Source organism: Pseudovirgaria hyperparasitica (genome assembly GCF_010093815.1).
Source record: "Pseudovirgaria hyperparasitica strain CBS 121739 unplaced genomic scaffold EJ05scaffold_3, whole genome shotgun sequence".
Taxonomy (NCBI): Eukaryota; Fungi; Ascomycota; class Dothideomycetes; order Acrospermales; family Acrospermaceae; genus Pseudovirgaria; species Pseudovirgaria hyperparasitica.
In genome coordinates this window covers 120,543-126,542 of record NW_022985551.1, presented here as the reverse complement: position 1 = coordinate 126,542, position 6,000 = coordinate 120,543, and positions in this window count along the sequence as shown.

Below are 6,000 nucleotides of genomic sequence, written 5' to 3'. Positions count from 1 at the left end.
CGCGGGGCCAAGGTGGAGTACAAGACAAGCCCATTTCTTGAAGCTCAGTATACCACGCGAGAGATGAAGCGTCCACACTCTGCTGCCTGTCGCCGACGACAGACATGGTAACATGTCTTGTCTGGATAGCTAGGCGAGGGTGTGACGAGCAGTATCTCCGGCTTGTGCTTGAGCGCTCTTCTCGGATCGAGAGGGCGTGAGGATGGCACGGGTCATGCTGACCAGCCAATCAGTGCTGGGTAGCAGGAGTGGCACTGCGACATGCCAACAACGTCATGATGGGCGATCCGTTTGTCCATAGTTACATGGGAAAGCTTGGCGCCCGATGCACGTCTGTGCCACCAACACGCGTTTTTATATGTAATTAATATTTTACGGCATCGTCGACGAATACTCATATACCTATTAAAATACCTATTATATATTAGTATTATATGATATTAGCCATATATTAGTATTTTTTTAACTATTTTACACTATCTATTATATCTCCTAAGTAGCGTAAAGGTATTTAATTCGGATAGAATAACTTAATAGAACCTCTACTACCACCTTCTAGACTATAGCTATATATATCTACGTCGAAGGCGCTCTAGTATAGTATAGATAAGGTATTAAGGGCTACGAAGATAGCGGTAAGGCATAAAAATATACCGCTAGTACTCTCTAACGTACCCTTATTAAGTAATCCTCTAGCCTTACTAGGTAATATACCTAATAATACTAATAACTCTACTTTAGTTTATAGAGATATAGTTAAGGAGGAGGAGAAGAAGAATCTATAGGATAATAACGCGGCTCTTAATAAGATAATATAGTCTATCTATATAAATTAGTAACTTAGAGTAGATGGTTTTAGAAAGATTATTAAGGCTATATTACTAAAGATAGAAGCCTAGTATAAGTTTAAGAAGGAGTTATATAAGGAGGAGATTTAGTAGTTAATTAATAAGGCTCTTAGTACTAATAACTAGCTATTTAAGACTTAAGGCTTTACTATAAAGCTCGGAATATCTAGTCGTACTAGAAAATAGTTAATACTTCTAGACTAGAGTCTAGATAACTAGAATAAGCTTCTTACCTTCCTTAATAAGATCTATAGCCTAGTAAGAAAGGATCTACTAGAGGCTATATTCCTTACCTTTAAGAATACTATTATCTATAAGTCTTATTAGCTACTAGGACGTAAGAAGGCTATAGTATCTAATCCGAAGTCTCCTACGCTATTACTACTTACTAGTATAGTTTCTACTAGTCTAGTATCGTTATCTATAGATCCAAACCTTAAGGGACGCTTAAAATAGCTATTTAAATTATAGGAGAAGCGAAGATAGCGAGGCCGTGACCGAGAAGTCATTATTAATAATATTTAGAGTAAGCTCTAGTATAGTAAGGCGACGTATATAAACTACTAAGGTTAGTACTATAAGATTATATTATCTAATAGAATACTCTACTTATTAGGACGGGAACTATAACGGACCTATATAGACCATTCTAATCCATGTAGCCACGTAGTGGCTAGAGCTAGGTTGAGTTAGCTAAGTTAAGCGAGGTTACTATATAAGTAGACCGCATAAACCGATTCCTACTCGTTAGGAATTAACCTCGTATAAGAGTAAGATTACTCTATAAATACATTCCTATATCTCTCTATAAACTATTAGACTACTATCCTACGTCTTTACTCTTTATATTTTAATTCCTCTCTATATAGTACGATAGTAGCTTATAGAGATAGCTCCTACTACGCGCTATAATACCCGTAGTACTACCTTACACGAGAGACTCTCTCTAAATCTAAATGAAGAGAATAGTCTCCCTACGACCACCTCTACTAATAAGTATACCCTATAGACTATCATACTAATAACTAGTACGGTATTCTATATAACCGTAGAAGATTACCTAGATAATAAGGAAGGAGTCCATTATACTCTATCGCGGTCTAGTTTATACTATACTAGACCCATCCTTACTATAAGACCAGACCCTATTAACGTTAATAAATTAATTCGTTAGAACTAACTAACGTTAACCACGCCTTATAACGACGTATATACTAAGCTATACACGGAGAGGTAGTATTAGGCTTAGCTTAAGTAATAACTTTATAAACTTAATAAAGCGTGAGGACGAACCGCTAGACTTAAAGCCGCACTACGCGCTTTAGTACTAGTAGTAACTAATCTATACTAATATGGATTAACTTAAGCCGAAATAGTCTAACTAAGTCTATTACTATCCTAGTTACCTTAGTCTAAGAAACTACCTTACTTTAACGGTAAAACTAGGAGGAGCTTTTATAAATAGGCTTACTAGTATAGCCGATTCTTCCACCTATTCACGAACGATAGTAATAAGATTAGGTTTATATAGAACTACCTAGACCTAACACCATCTAAACGTTAGATGGTACATCGAATTAAACACCCTAAGGATACGTATAACTAGGACACGTTCACTGAATTCCTTCTTTAATACTTCGGCGATAGAGCCGAGCGACGCGAATAGGCTTAGAGCTATATCTTTAAGACTTAATAGCGAGAGAGATAATCCCCGTTATAACTTCTCGAATACCTCCGACCTCTTTAGAGAGAAGCTAAGGAAGATTATATAGTTTAATAATACGACGACTTTAAAAGGTCCCTTAACCTAAGCGTAAAGAAATATATTAACCTTATAACGTCTATCCCTACTAACCTTTAGGTACTCGCGAATCTCGTAGAATAATATTAGCGTATAATGAATAACTAACGTCGTATAGGCGCACGACTATCCCTATTAATCTAATCCGATATAAAATCATCTAAAGAGGACCGGTTTAGTAATAGATCGCGCGGAATACCTCGTGGGCGCTACTACTCTACGAACTCGAGAAGACGAGGCCCGTACCGCGGATCTTTCTACTAGTCGATATATTAAGACGCGAGAAACGACTCGTATAAACGACCTAAAGTTACCTACTATACCTATAGTAGGATAGGCCATATAGCACCTAAGTACCGCTTAGGGAAACCACTAAATACTAATATAGATACTAAGTTAGTTATATACTATAAGTATTAGTAGCCGGGATACATCGCGCCTAACTACCCGGTATATAATATAAAAAACTAACTGCCTATAAGGAACCCTCGCGACTTATAGGTATAACTAAAATAGAGAGATAACTAGCTAACTAGTATATTAAACTATAGACTAGGCCCATCAAGGTCTCTTATAGATAATATTAGACCGTAATGCTCGATAGCGGTTTAGCTACTAACGTTATATCGACTTAACAAGCACGAGAACTTAACGTCGATATTTAAGCACTAATAGATGCTACCTTCTATAGTATTAATGGTCCTATTAAATCGTAGGGTATCTATACTATTAAATATAGTATCTAGGATAGCGGGGGGAAGTGGAAACCCTACTACTTAACCTTTATCGTGGTAGATAGTCCCTTTAATATGATTCTCGGTATACCGTAGCTCGAAAAATATAACCCGAAACTAGACTTCATCTAGAAAACAGCTAGCTAGCGCATGTACCTACTATAATAGAACCTAGTATAGCTAGTCGACGACGAATAATTCTAGAAGGACTACAAAAAGATAATCTCCGCTATCTACGTTCTCTTACTTACTTAAAATAGAGAGCTTAGTATTAAAGTAGACGAAAACCTACTATATTAGTATAAAATATACTAATATATCGCGTTAGTAATCGACTCGTCCGAATTACCTTAATACTAACCTACTAACCTTACTATTAACCTTAAAGACGGTTAATAACCCCTATATAGACCCATCTACCCTCTATTAGAACCCGAGCTATAGGTCCTCCGAGAATATATCGAAAAGAACCTTACGCGAGAATAGATTAGGCCTAGTATATCCCTAGCCGGAGCTCTAATCCTCTTTATAAAGAAGAAGGATAGGAGTCTCCGTCTATGTATTGACTACTATAGCCTAAATAATATTATGTGAAAGAATTGTTACCTACTACCTCTTATCTCCGAGTCTATTAATAGACTAGGGTGTGTGAAGATCTTTACTAAGCTCGATCTACGTAACGCCTACTACCGCCTATATATTAAGAAGGGCGATAAGTAGAAAACGGCGTTTAGGACCCGTTATAGACACTTCGAGTATATAGTAGTCCCTTTTAGACTAACTAACGCGCTAGGAACCTTCTAAGCGTACATTAATAACGCGCTAGTAGGCCTACTTGATACGATGTGCATCGTATACCTTAATGACATCCTTATCTTCTCTAATAACGAAGAAGAACACATCTAGTACGTACGCGTAGTCCTAGATAGGCTAGAAAAACATAAGCTATATATTAAGCTATCTAAATATAAGTTCTACTAGAACCACGTTAACTTCCTTAGCTTCGTTATTACTAATTAAGGTATAACTATAGAAAGGGATAGGGTCGCTACTATCGTGGACTAGCCTAAACTAAAATTAGTTCGAGACATACGTGTCTTTATTAGATTTACTAATTACTACCGAAAATTCGTTAAGCATTTCTCCCGGCTAGTAGCACCGCTTAACACGTGTACTACTACTATAGATTTATCTATTACGGTCCATGGTAGATAGAAATAGCGTAATATTAAATCGCAGCCTATAGAATTATTAGAAGGCGAAAGGGCCTCCTTCGAGAAAATCAAAGAGGCATTTATAACTACCCTATTACTAGTGTACTTCGACCTAACTAAATCTATCCATGTTAAAACCGACGCGTTAGGATTTATAATCTTAGGTATTCTCTTCTAGCCTAGACTAACTAAGTCTAAAAAGGTCTAATAGTATCTAGTTACGTTCTTCTTACGCAAAATAGTTAATATTAAGACTAGATATACTATCTATAACTAAGAGCTACTAGTAATAGTAGAGTCATTTAAATAGTAGTGATATTATCTTAAAGGTACTATATATAACGTCGAGTTACTAACTAATTACTATAACTTAAAGGGGTTTATAAGCACGATAGTTTTAAACCGTCGATAGGTCTAATAGGCTAAGTAGCTTATAAACTTTTACTTTATAATCTACTATCGACCTAGAAGTATAAACCTAGCTAATAGAATATTAAGAAGACCTAACTATAAAGAAGGCGCCTAGGATTATAGTAGCTATAGGGTCCTAGAGTAGCTATAGGCCTAACTCTTAAGGACGAGGTTGGATTTTAAGTTATTAGGTAATTAGCGAGATGCTAATATCGATACCGGTAATCGAATCTCTAAGACCGAAGCCGGTAACCAAAGACGCGGTACCGAAGTTCCTAGTAGGCCGTTTATTAGCGCTGTCGGGAAGGGCGATAATGCCCAGTATAAATATCTAATTAACCTCGCCTAGTTAATCGTGGATCTATAGAAGATAGACCTAATAGTTTTAAAGTTACGTAAAATATAGTAAGATAGGTTATTACGGACTAAAGTAGACTATAAGTAGACCTTCGTGGATAGCTTACTTTACTATAATAGAAAGTACTATATACCGATAGGTAACGCGCGATTTAATATAGTTAGCTAATACTATAACGCTAACCTAGTAGGACACTTTAGGTATATACGTACCCTAAGCTTAATTCGTTAGTACTATTTTTAGAAAGATATATCTAAGTATATTAAAGAATAGATAGCTACTTATCTAATTTATTAAAGAACGAAGGCCCCTAGGCATAAGCTATATAGGAATTTACAGCCTCTTTCAGCCCTCCTCTTTATATAGGAAGACGTTACTATAGACTTTATAGTTAACTTATCTCTAAGCGAGATGCTTAGAATAAGTTATAATTCTATTCTTATTATCGTGGATAGACTTATAAAGATATCTAGATACATCCCGGTATGGAAGACGATTACATCTAAAGAACTAGCGTAGGTATTCTAGAACGAGATTATTAAGGTCTATGGTATACTAAAAAGGATCGTTATAGACCGAGGAAGTACCTTCACGTCTAAATTCTAGACGTTATTCTATAAAATAGTAAGTATAA